Source organism: Triticum urartu, chromosome 5 (genome assembly GCF_003073215.2).
Source record: "Triticum urartu cultivar G1812 chromosome 5, Tu2.1, whole genome shotgun sequence".
Classification (NCBI taxonomy): domain Eukaryota; kingdom Viridiplantae; phylum Streptophyta; class Magnoliopsida; order Poales; family Poaceae; genus Triticum; species Triticum urartu.
The window spans coordinates 496065758-496077526 of record NC_053026.1 but is presented as its reverse complement, the minus strand read 5'-3'; positions in this window follow the sequence as shown (position 1 = coordinate 496077526).

Below are 11769 nucleotides of genomic sequence, written 5' to 3'. Positions count from 1 at the left end.
GCGCCATGAATTTCGGAGCAGATCGTGGGCTGCGACACGTATAGGCCAGCGAATACTCCTCTGCTGCTGGAGTATGGTCAGTCATTAGAAATTGTTAAGTCCACACCATCCCGCTATTAGATAAATGATGGCTGTTAGATTGAAATTTGTGGGCCTAATCGTGCGGTGTTAATTGGTTCGTGCGATGTTGAGGGACTAATTGTGGGGTGCACGTAAGAAAATTCTTGTTTGATTGTTTAATGGTAGTGGAGATTTTACTTATTTTTAGTATCTTCTATATTTGTTTCTGATTTTTTTTCTCTATTTGTTCGAAGTATTTCTGCCTAAAACTAGCCAGACGGGCTTCAACATGCCACAAGCCGGCCCGTTGCCCAGCAGTGCATGGGGAGTGAAGTCTGATTTCAACCATAACTTTGTATGTATCGTCGAATATGAACCCTGACCTCTAAATCTCTGAAATAGGTACCCTATCTTCTCTAATCCCGGTCATTTGTAACCTTGAGACCGCATCCAAATATGGGTTTCCTAGGAAATACTGGGATAGCTGAGTTAGCCACTGCATGTGAAAAAGTCAGTCTACCTAGGTAGGATAGCCTCTACTCTCACTGACTAGATGGACCCATGTGTCATCTCCATTTCTCTAGCCTTCTTGGTGCGGAATGGGGGGCGCCGCCGAGCATCCGGCGAGAACGTCGGTCCTGTCTAGCACCGTGGTGCATCGTTGCCGCTGCAACAAGGCGATCTAAACATCGATGGCGAGCTGGATGAATAGTTGCGCGTGCCCGCTAAGTTTCTCGATTACGGCGGTTGTAACACGGCGAACATGGCGATGCTCCACGACGGCAGGGTCGTTGTGTCCGTGGAGCGGTGTGGCGGCGTTAACCATATAAAAAGGATTTCAAGCACCACATGGCCCTGCTAGGCCGTCTTCGCAACCCCAAAGTCGGGGAGCTCATGCTGCTCAACGCCTACTACTACGCCCGTGTCGCCCGCACAAAGTCCGCCAGTTTCTTTTGGCCACTGCCGCGCCGGTGGCAGCTTATGCTCTTGTCGTGCATGGTGCATTGTGTCAGCAATACCGGCCTAAAAGCGACCCGAGGTGAGTAACGACTGGGAATTAAAAATTCAGTGTGTGAATTTAAGGGATTGAGAGGTTAAGATTTGATTTCGACCACACATACAAATTCAGGGTTCAAAATAGACTTCACTCTGTGCATGGGCCTGGAATCAGCCCTCGCGTACCGGCAACTTGGGCCGGCCCACTGCTGATAGATTACCACGCTACAGGATCCTGGTTTCAGGAACATTCTAGCAGGTTCCCAAGCCGGTTTTTATTGGGTTTTCAACTTTTCAGATTTTCTTTGTTTTCTCTGTTTCTATTTCTGCTTCTTTTCTACTTTCTTATTTTTAAAATTTTTATTTTACTTTTTATTTTTCCATTCTATTATTATTTATTTTTCATTTTCTAGAAAAAGTTTGAATTGGGAATTTCTAAATTACTTTTTTCCAATTTTGTTCACAAATTTGGAATAAAAATGCAATCCAAATATGTTCAGGATTATAAAAAACTGTTCATGTTTTCAAAACATGTTTCCATTTTCTGAAATTTGTTCACAAATTCAAAATATGTTCATGAGTGTTCCAAGGTTTGAATTTTTTTTGAATCCCAAAAAATGATCCTGTTTTTAAAATTTTGTTCATGGGTTAAGAGTCATTTGTGAATTTCAAAAAATGTTCAGGTTTCAAAAAAATTCAAGAAATTATTTCTTTTGTCAAAATTTGTTCGCTTTTATAAAAAACGAAATTTGAAAATTTGTTCCCATTGTTAAATAAATGTTCACATGTTCAGGAAAGTGTTCACAATTAGAAAATATGTTTGGGATTCGAAAAATGTTAAGAATTTGACTAAACAATATTGAATTTCAGGATTTTTTCGCCATGTTCAAAAAATGTCCGTGATGTTCAAAAAATGTTCGTGATGTTCAAAAAATGTTCAAACTTTGAAACATTACTTATCTTTTATTTATTTTTATAATTTCCAAGATATGTTCAAATAAAATTAAAGGTGTTGAGTTCTGGCGCAATGGCTAGCTCTTAGAAATTAGCGCTGCAAATTGGTCACTTAGAATAACCAGTTGGCTGGCTATCGGCAGCCCTTCGTTACCACGAGGTCTTGAGTTCGATTACCTCTAGAGCGCGCGTTGCTTTTTCGTTATTTTAATTGTTTTGCTACAGTACCAACATGGGCTTCCCTTCGCACTTGATACATGCACCCGCAGGCGTCTGCCATGGGCCGGCCCAGTCGCTGCGTATCCTATGCGAAGCAGCGTCCTTCTACCGCAAAGTGCGGCGTATAGGAGCTCCCCTGACTGAGCGCACCCTTTTGATTGATTCGCTCGCTCCTCCAGCGCGCCAGCGTGAAAGAGTCCTTTCGCCTTCCCGTGCCCTAGAATCGAATCGAGGTGAGGCAGAAGGCGGAGGCGGCGAGGGAAAAGGAAATCGAGGATAAGGCGAAGGAAGAGGCAATCATGTCCGTCCGGCGGGCCGTCGGTTTCCTCCTCACACGGAGGTTCTCGCCGCGGGTAATCCCAAGGACGACGGCTCCTGCACGCTCTTTCCACTCCTTGGTGAGTCTCCCCCCGTTGTTTTACTCAGATCTGCAACTCCAGTCTCCAGGCTCCCCTCTCATCCCGATTGATACAGAAGGAACTCCCCAATGGCGTTGGCCTTCGTGGCGCTGCTGGTGTGGCCGCGGTTGCGTGTGCTGGTGCTGGAGCCTGGGCAGCTCAGTACTTCAGGAAAGGCACAGATGATGTTGAGTCAGGTAGATTCCTCGTATCCGTTAGTTAGCTCCGAGGTTTCATGTCAGGAACCACCACCTCATGCATACATACCTGTCTTCTTGTGCAGATGCTCCCAAGAAAGAGCAGGACACGAAGGCGTCGTTCGAGAACTGGATGAAGGAAGAGGACATGACGGCGAGGTTCGAGAATTGGATGAAGGCTATGCGGTTCCAAGTGTTCAAGGACACCGTCAAGTCGATTGAATCGCTGCCCCCATCTACCCAGAAGAAGTTGCTTCCACCTAACGGTTTGGCAGATTTAACAAGCAAGGAGCTTCCGTGCATCCAGCCCTGTATCGATGATGACTTAGATGACCCAGACAGCGAAGACTGCCGCCAGAACAGGTTCCTTGCCGAGAATGAGAACGGTATCTTCTTTTGCAATTTGTTTATCCTTAAATATATACATGTATATATACATTATGCACTTGCTAGCTTGAATTATGATTTCTTTCCTCTGTTGTTTTGGATGTCAAATTGGACCTATATATTGTGGTTGATATAGGTTATATGGCTTTACCCTCTTTTAGATATCCCATCTATAATTAAACTTCCCTCCCTTCCTCTCTCTAGTAATGCTAGCTTGAACATACTCTTCTTCCTTTTCCGTGGGAGTGTTCGAATTTTCAGAGAAATCAGATCGTTTTATTTATATGGTTCTGCCTTACATCTTATTATTAGCTGTGTAGACTTTGATTTATTGGCGATTAATTGACGAAACAGATAGCAACTAGGTTTGTAGGTGCATTCCAGCCAGTAGGCAGTAGCAACTGCGCACTAAGAGCACTGAACTCTGTCCATGTTAGTGGTCAGTTTGAACAAGAAAGAAAGTTTGTTTCGTGGACAGTTGAAATATAAATGGAGTCAATTTTATTGCTATCCATTTTTCCTTCCAGTCTGTTAACATGTAGCTTTTGCGCCAAAACAGGAGAAGCAATAGTATGGTAGCCAGAATGGAAGCCAGCCGTGAACAAGCAGGCAACTCAAGTCTCTGCCTACAGGTGCAATTCAGGTGGCTGGTGTAGTTAAAATTAAATAACTTGTGGCACTGCTTTTAAGTTTGGTGCTATCTTAATCTGAACCATGTGTGCTGTGCTGGTGGAGTTAAATTAAGTAGCTTGTTCACTGCCTCAAGTTTGGTGCAATGTTAATCTGAACCATGTGTGGCTGGTGTATTTAAATTAAGTGGCTTGGGGTCTGCTTTAAGTTTGCTGCTATGTTAACCTGAATCATGTGATGACGAACATTATGGCTCGATCCAGTCACTGTATTTATATTTCATTGTGCCGGTAGATTCCTCGTATTCATTCGTCAGCTCATTTCAGGAACCACCACCTACCTGTCTTCTTGTGCAGCTGCTCGCAAGAAAGAGGGGGAGATGAAGGCGGTGTTCGAGAATTGGATGAAGGAGTTCAACAAGACATACCGAGACGAGGAAGAGAAGACTATTCGGTTCCAAGTGTTCAAGGACACTGTCAAGTGGATCGAATCGCGGCCCCTATCTACCCAGGAGGTTTTGCTTCCACCTAACTGCTTTGCAGACTTAACAAGAGAGGAGCGCCCGTGCAGCCACTCCTGTACAAAATGGTTGCCATGAACAGAACTGTTCTGCAGAAGTTGCTTTTTTTTATAACTTCTTATGCAAGGAAAATAACATGAATATGGTTACCATTTGTCAAATGCTTCTGCTCAGAACTAGGCTAGTCATGAACAAGAAAAGCAGATTACTGGCGCTCCTTATGCGAAGATAAATTATGAGTTGGAATTGTAGTCTGCTTCTCATAATCCATCCATGTAACTAAATTGACTCAACTGGACTCAGAAATATAGTGTGTACACATAATTGTCTAGTTATTCACGCATCTTAGTCTGACGCGCGCACATACAGTTGCACAGCCGTTAAGTTGTATACTGTAAGTTAGAACCAGAAACGTGGTGCTGTCTTGGAGTCATTCAGTCTAAAAACAGCGCTGTAATTCATTCAGATTGTAAGAGCACATGTGCTCAGTTGTGCTGGGTAGGCAGAGACATCATTAAAACACTAGAGTGAAGAGTCCCATGGTCATCTTGTAATTCCTGTAGAAAGCCGATATATCGCCACCTTGTTTCACTCTGAATCAATTGACCAGTAGGAATTGCCTCGAGTGAATTGGCTATCAATAAAGCTGTCTTGGCATCTGTTATGGTTATTCTGATCATCATCCTCATCCGCTGAAATATCAGCATCTCCACGCACCCTAAATATTACTTTATTCAAATAATTTTTTTCCACGAATACACAAACCTGGATATCATTTTATTGATAGAAGAAGAAACAGTGAAATAATCTAAAACACCTATATGCATCGACATGCTATTATATATATTATCAAACAGATTTGGATGAGCCCGTGGCACCGAGTTGGATTTTCAACACAAAGGTTTGTCTGCTAATATCAAGTTCTCAACACAAAGGTTGTAGTACTCTTAATTGGCCTGATGCAGAGTCTTGTATACTTGGGTACTTGCTGTACTGACCCTGATGTTTTCCCTGCTACCGATTTAACCTGCCATTCATCAGACAAGCTAAACACAGCGTTAGGAGTATGAGTAGCAGGACCACCGTGGACATGGTGTTTTGGCTCACAGATCTAAATGCACCAATTATGAAAATGTCAAAAAAAAAGATTTGTTTCCCAGCTATACATCCGGACATCCTATGTTCTCACGCAAAGGTTTGCGGAAGAAAGACATTATTGTGGCATGTGTAAAAAAGACAAAAAATGGTCTCGTGAAAAGTTAGTTTGGAGCACCGAAAATTATCTTTTTTACACAAGCCACTAAGAATGTCTATTTTTTCAACTTTGTGGGCGAACATAGAATGCCTATGTGTGCGTCTGGATTTTTTTCCTGGAATTTTCAAGCATTTTGAAGTATGTGCTTTGGTCAGTGGGTGCATCTACACCTATGAGGCAAAGTGCATTTCCGCAGGAATAATATATTCACACTGAAGGATATTCTGCCTCTTCTTGAGCCTGATCTGTGACCCCAACAGAAAATTGGCCAGTTTCCTCCGAAGCTCAATGATCCGTGATGGCATCCTGGCCCATTGCCCGGAGTGTGTGCTTTTGAAGAACACGAACACTAACGAGACAAACATCACCAACTCTGTCTGTTTGACTTGCTCAATATAATGTCCCATTTTTCTGTTGGTCCTGAGGGTCATATTGTTCCGTGGAATGGGGATCCAAATTTGATGTATCATCCACAAATATCGGTTTGCTTCAATAAGCACCATCTGCTCTTGGACACCTGCTGTCTATCTGTAAGGAGTTAGTTGTGGGGAAATGCATTGGAGCACCTGGGTGCCACACACCTCTATATAAAAATAGCATTAAAAATATTAGAAAAATTCAAAAAAATCTGAAATTTTGGGATATAAAACCTGAGGCCCCATTGTACACCCGTGTTCATTTACATCGGGAATGGTTGCCCGTGGTATCCACGGCACACGAATTACGATCCAACATACGTTACATTCAGAATTTTTTTCTACACATATGATTTTTTTGTCTTTTTTACTGACATTATCACGGGCACCCATTCCCCATGAAACTGAACTTGTGTGTACAACAGGCGCCCACGTTTCATATCTCAAAATTTCAGATTTTTTTGAAATTTTCTAATATGTTTTTTAATGCTATATTCATATAGGGGTGTGTGGCACCCGAGAGCCACAAATCCTCTTCCGTTAGTTTTTTTTTGCGTAGTAATACGCGTCTCATTAATAATATGAAAATTCAGTTACAAGCCACGTAAACAACGATATTACAGGACTGAAAAGATAGGATAATCCTATACAAAAAACCAGCGTCTGGCCCTCTTCACTAAGGGAAAGAAGACAGATCACCTCTTCACCCGAGGTCGACGCGGCTCCATCGTTGATCAGCAGCTTTACGGACCTCCAAAGTAGTTTGCCTGAAGCAAAACAATTGCCGTTGAAAGAATCAGACCGGGGCAATGTGTCCCCGGACACGCCATCGAACTCCAGAACTGACACCGCCGCACGACTACAACGTCGGAGGAGGAAACCAGAACTGTTAGCCTCCAACCACAAACCCAACACAAGATGCACCATCTTCCAGCTGTCACTTGCGTAGACAAGCGTCTGCGCGTACACCTGGATGATAAAACCTCCCTGCTCCACCATGACGTCGGAGACAACGCCGCGGCAATGGGGACAGAGCAGAAAGAGAGACACACCTGATGGAGTCGCCGCCGCTGCCTCGCCGACACCATCCATGAACCCTAACATCGCCGATCTGAAGGATCGACAAACACAGGATGCCACCAACTCCGAGACGCCATCATGAAGGACACCGCCAGTGTGGGAGTGGAGTTGAGGCAGATTTATTCGTTCAAGCGCCGCTCCCACCACCCCAACGGCGCACCACGACCTACAAATCCAAACCCTAAGTACAGAGCGAAGGAACGGGGTCCCCCCTCCCTCCCGCCACCGGAGCAGCAGCCGGAGAGAGAGGGGGCCAGCGCCCTAGCCGGTGGAGATCGGTGGAAAAGATCGCCTCCCTAGTCGCCTCGCCCGTGGCGGCGGCTAGGGTAGGGAACGCTTCGTGTGTCTCTATCGCGCGCTTCTCTGGAAACCGAGCGTTAGTTGTGTTGTTGCCAATTCACATTCCTCGAGTCCTTATGGAAATCAGATGTCCTCGGCAGGGCAAGCACAAAGATAACTGATACGTATCCTCTAGCAAGGACAGCTACATATAAAATCCCCCCCCCCCTCTCCCCCCCTCTCTCTCTCTAAAAAGGAGATATTGCCACTAGAAAGTTGTCTTCCCTAGATAGAAATTTCTATAAGCAGTTTACATGATGAGTTAAGATAGTTTTTTTAGCAAATGAGTTGAGACAGCTTGTTCATTATCTGCGTGACTGCGTCTGTCCGTTGAGCCTATGTCGCTTGTAAATAAAAGCCCAAAAGATTTTTAGTTAACCATAGGGTTTCAGATACCCACCACCACATGGGTTTCATGACACCACATTTTTCTAGTGACTAAGATACTAAACCCCATTTCTTTTCTTTTTTTGAGCTAACTAAACCCCATTTCTATTTGGCGCCAAATGCGCCGGATATAATTGTTGACATCCCTCCCCTTTGAGCTTGGCCCATTAACCTTTTCTTCTTTCTGGTTCGAAAAGGGCTGTCACGCAGTTTTTCTATTCACCACGTGCAGTTTTTTTGGGGAACCCAACCGGTTGTGTGAGGCTTCTAGAAGCTTCTAGCCAGTTTTTTTCTTTTCTTTTTCTCAGTTTGTGGATTGTTTTTATTCGGTTTTCCCTTTTCCTTTTTTCCATTTTCCTAAATGCGTGATCTTTATTCAAATTCACAAACTTACATCAATTTCGTGCACTTTTTGTGAACTTTCTCTCAAATTCGCAACTTTTTTGATTTTTTTGAGAAAGTTTTTCTCCTTAAATTTGTGAACATTTTTCCATCAAATTCATGAATTTTTTCAAACCCGCGAAACACATGAACTTTTTTCAATTTCGTGAACCTCTTTTCACATACATGAACTATATTTGAAATTGTGAACTTTTTTTGTGTTCATGAACTTTTTTCAAATGCAATTTTTTTTATTCTCATGAACTTTTAACCCTTTCGAGTTCGTAAACTTTTTTCAAATCCCATTAACTAATTTTTTGAACTTGTGAACTTTTTTTGAGGTTGCGAACTTTTTCAACGCCATGAATTATTTTTTATTCCCATAATTTTTTTGAAACTTTGAACTTTTTTGAGTTCATGATTTTTTGGAACCGTGATATTTTTTGATTTTTGTGAACTTTCTTTTGAATTCATGATTTTTTAAATATTTTTTTCTCAAAAAGTCAATGGTCAACCGGTCAACGGTGGACTAGTCAACGGTGACCAACAAACCAAAAAAACCAGTCTTGGATCAGGACGCTCTAGTTTTCGAGCCTTCGCCTCCATATGTGGGCCGGTCCACGAGGAGCTACATATTGGCGCCAGTTACCCTCCCTGGCGTTTAAGGTGCTTGGGAGGTGGTCTTAAAAACCACATTGTACTAGCACAAATCGTGGCGTCCTTTGATTTGTTGGTTGACATCATGAACAAGACATAAGGAAAACTCAACTAGCTGTGTTTTAGCAAATCCGTATAAGGTGTCTTTAAGGGGGGGAAATTCTCCACATCAATATTATTGCTCATTATTCGCTATTAAAGCATCTTGATGAGACAACCAATACCATACCTGGTCCCACAAAAATGGTAAAAAGTTTATTTTGGGGGCTCTGGTGGGCTACCAGTCCCACCCTTATCCCCCCCCTTGCCATTTTTCCCGCGTAACCACCTATTTTTGCTAACACCCACTCCCAATACCCAGAATATTTTGGCAGGCTAAACTTTCACATCCTCGGTTGCCTCAAACATCGTTTCTGCCACTATCATGCCTCCTTCGATGAGTTGTCCGATGTGTTCACACCTCCGCCGTTGGTGCATTCATGAGACTTTTTATGAGATAGTTTTCTTATATATTCTTGTTGTACCTTTGTTAATGTTTTGACTCCACCTCGGTGATGTTAGTTATGCCATGTTCGTAAGTGTAATTATATCTCAGTGATGTCAATTATGTCAAGTTGTGGATCCAAGGTTTTTCCACCATGTCCGCAATGTGTTGCCCCAGTGGGAGTAAATTCCTCTCAAAGGGGGACGCCCAATCAATGAAAGATCGGGTTGGTTCTATAGTTTAGATATAAGTTTGATTCATAGATTGCCATTTCTCATATTTTCTGAATCCATAGATTAATTAGTTCTCTTAGCCATGAATAAACCCGACGAACCATCCATCCAGTGATAAAATCTACGGAATAAGAAGCGAGGTAGGTGAACCATTCTTGCAATGAGCTTTTTAATCAAGACATGGAAAGACGCACCAAAAAAAAAGTTGCAAGCATTACTACGAGGGGAAAAGGGTGAATTCTAATGTCTTTATTCCTGTTTGCACGGAGACTACCAAGAGATGGTAGCTAAAATTATACTTTGTCGATTGCACTATGCTATGATTAATACCATCTTTGCAAATGTCCTAATGTTCATCCTCTTGCCCGTGTTTCCACCACTTTTGCTCTCTTTAAGATAGTTCATACTTGGCAACTTCTTGGTATTTGCTACTTTCATTTGTTTACTACAAGATACAACAAACAAATCACTTCCTTGTCATCCCTACTAACAAATTTAACATGTACTAGTTACATGTGTGGTTGAATTAACAACTCAATTGTTAAATCTTATCGATATTCTTTCAGACCCTCATTGTCGAAAATATAAATAAGGTTGCAATAATTCCCAAAGAAGATTGTTGTGTCTCCATGCACTTAGGGGAATCAAGACGGTTGACGAGGGCCATGGTGGAGGATGCCGTGGTGGTGGCTCCGGGGACGTGGCAGGCGGATCCACGAGGTAGTTGCAATGGTTCATACCAGCGAGTTGGTTGAAACTGTAAAAGAATTGGAAGATCATCTTACGTCCAAGCCGCTTCCCTCTCCCCCATCGATGAGGATTGAAGGGGGTTAGCCTAGGACCACAATCATAGGATGATGTGGAACCTTGATCCGACATCTTCTCCAGTGGTGTGAGTGGGTTTTGGGCTCTCGCAACGCCATGATATAGTTAGCGAGGCATTGTCAGTGGTCGAGAGAATGATGACAATGACGGATGATTCGACGACAAGAATGTGTGTACTCCAGATGAAAACACATGATCTTCCTTTCGAGGCTATATTAGGCAATGTGGGCTTGTTAGCGTCGTGCCCTTGTTGAAGCTATTGCGTCAAAGCTTGACTTCGGGGATGAAAATCCTCTATTCAACCTTTAGTCAAAGTCATCAACATCATCGTATGTATGACTAGGGACGGAGCTAGCAGGAGGCGAGCTTGGGCCATGGCTCCCTCCGTGTTGTAAAAAAATCCTCAAACTGCCCCTAAGTAGTATGTGGAATGAATGAATGTAGTCACTAAATTCTTATATATGCCTCCCCCACACACAAAATAAAATTCCTAGCTCCATCCCTGCATATGATGCATCATTGAAGGCTCTGTCTAGGAGTGGCATTTTTCGGTTTGATTAGGTTTTGTCGTAAGGTTAGCGGTAGGATTGCGGAGATTGTGCCACGGGGACGGACCCATTTTGGATGGCCTATGGTTTTCCTTTTTTCTTTGTTATTAGTTGATTCATTCAGCATCAATGGTAGGCTTTGCTTGACACTGTGAATTAGTCAATGATATATGACTGTAGAATATACATGCACAATATTAGATCAATGCAGGGAATTAAACCTTGAGCGGCGAGACGGCAAGTGTTTGTAAGTGATACTGGGTCTAATAGCTAGCTCAATCGTGCCCGCCCCCTTAATTGGAAATAAAATAGAACGATATATACTCATAATGACCGCTAGATTCTCTCTCTCTCTCATGGAAGTCCTTGTTTAAAAAGAAAGCTTTTGATCTATTCGTATTCAATCATGACAGACAACAAATACCAGAAATAATAGAAAATTAAATCCAAATCCGTAGATCCCTAGCAAAGACTAAAAATACTGAAGCAAGGCAAAGACGTGCCGCCAGACAAAATTTGTTATAATAGACAATCAACAAGTCGTCGTGCTAAGGTCACATAGGACTATCACACTAGAACAACAACCACCGTCAATGAAAGTTTTTATTAATTTCTTTGTCATCTATGAAGAGTATATATATATAGAACTATGCACGAAAGGGTTCGGCTTCTTTTTGCATTTGTATGTCGAAGACGCGTACAGCCAAATATAAGCTGCTGGATATCATTGTAGCTGCAAATTGTTTAGTGATTCCCAATGCAAGAGTTAAGATTAAGAAGATAACGCCAGTTGTGTTACTTTA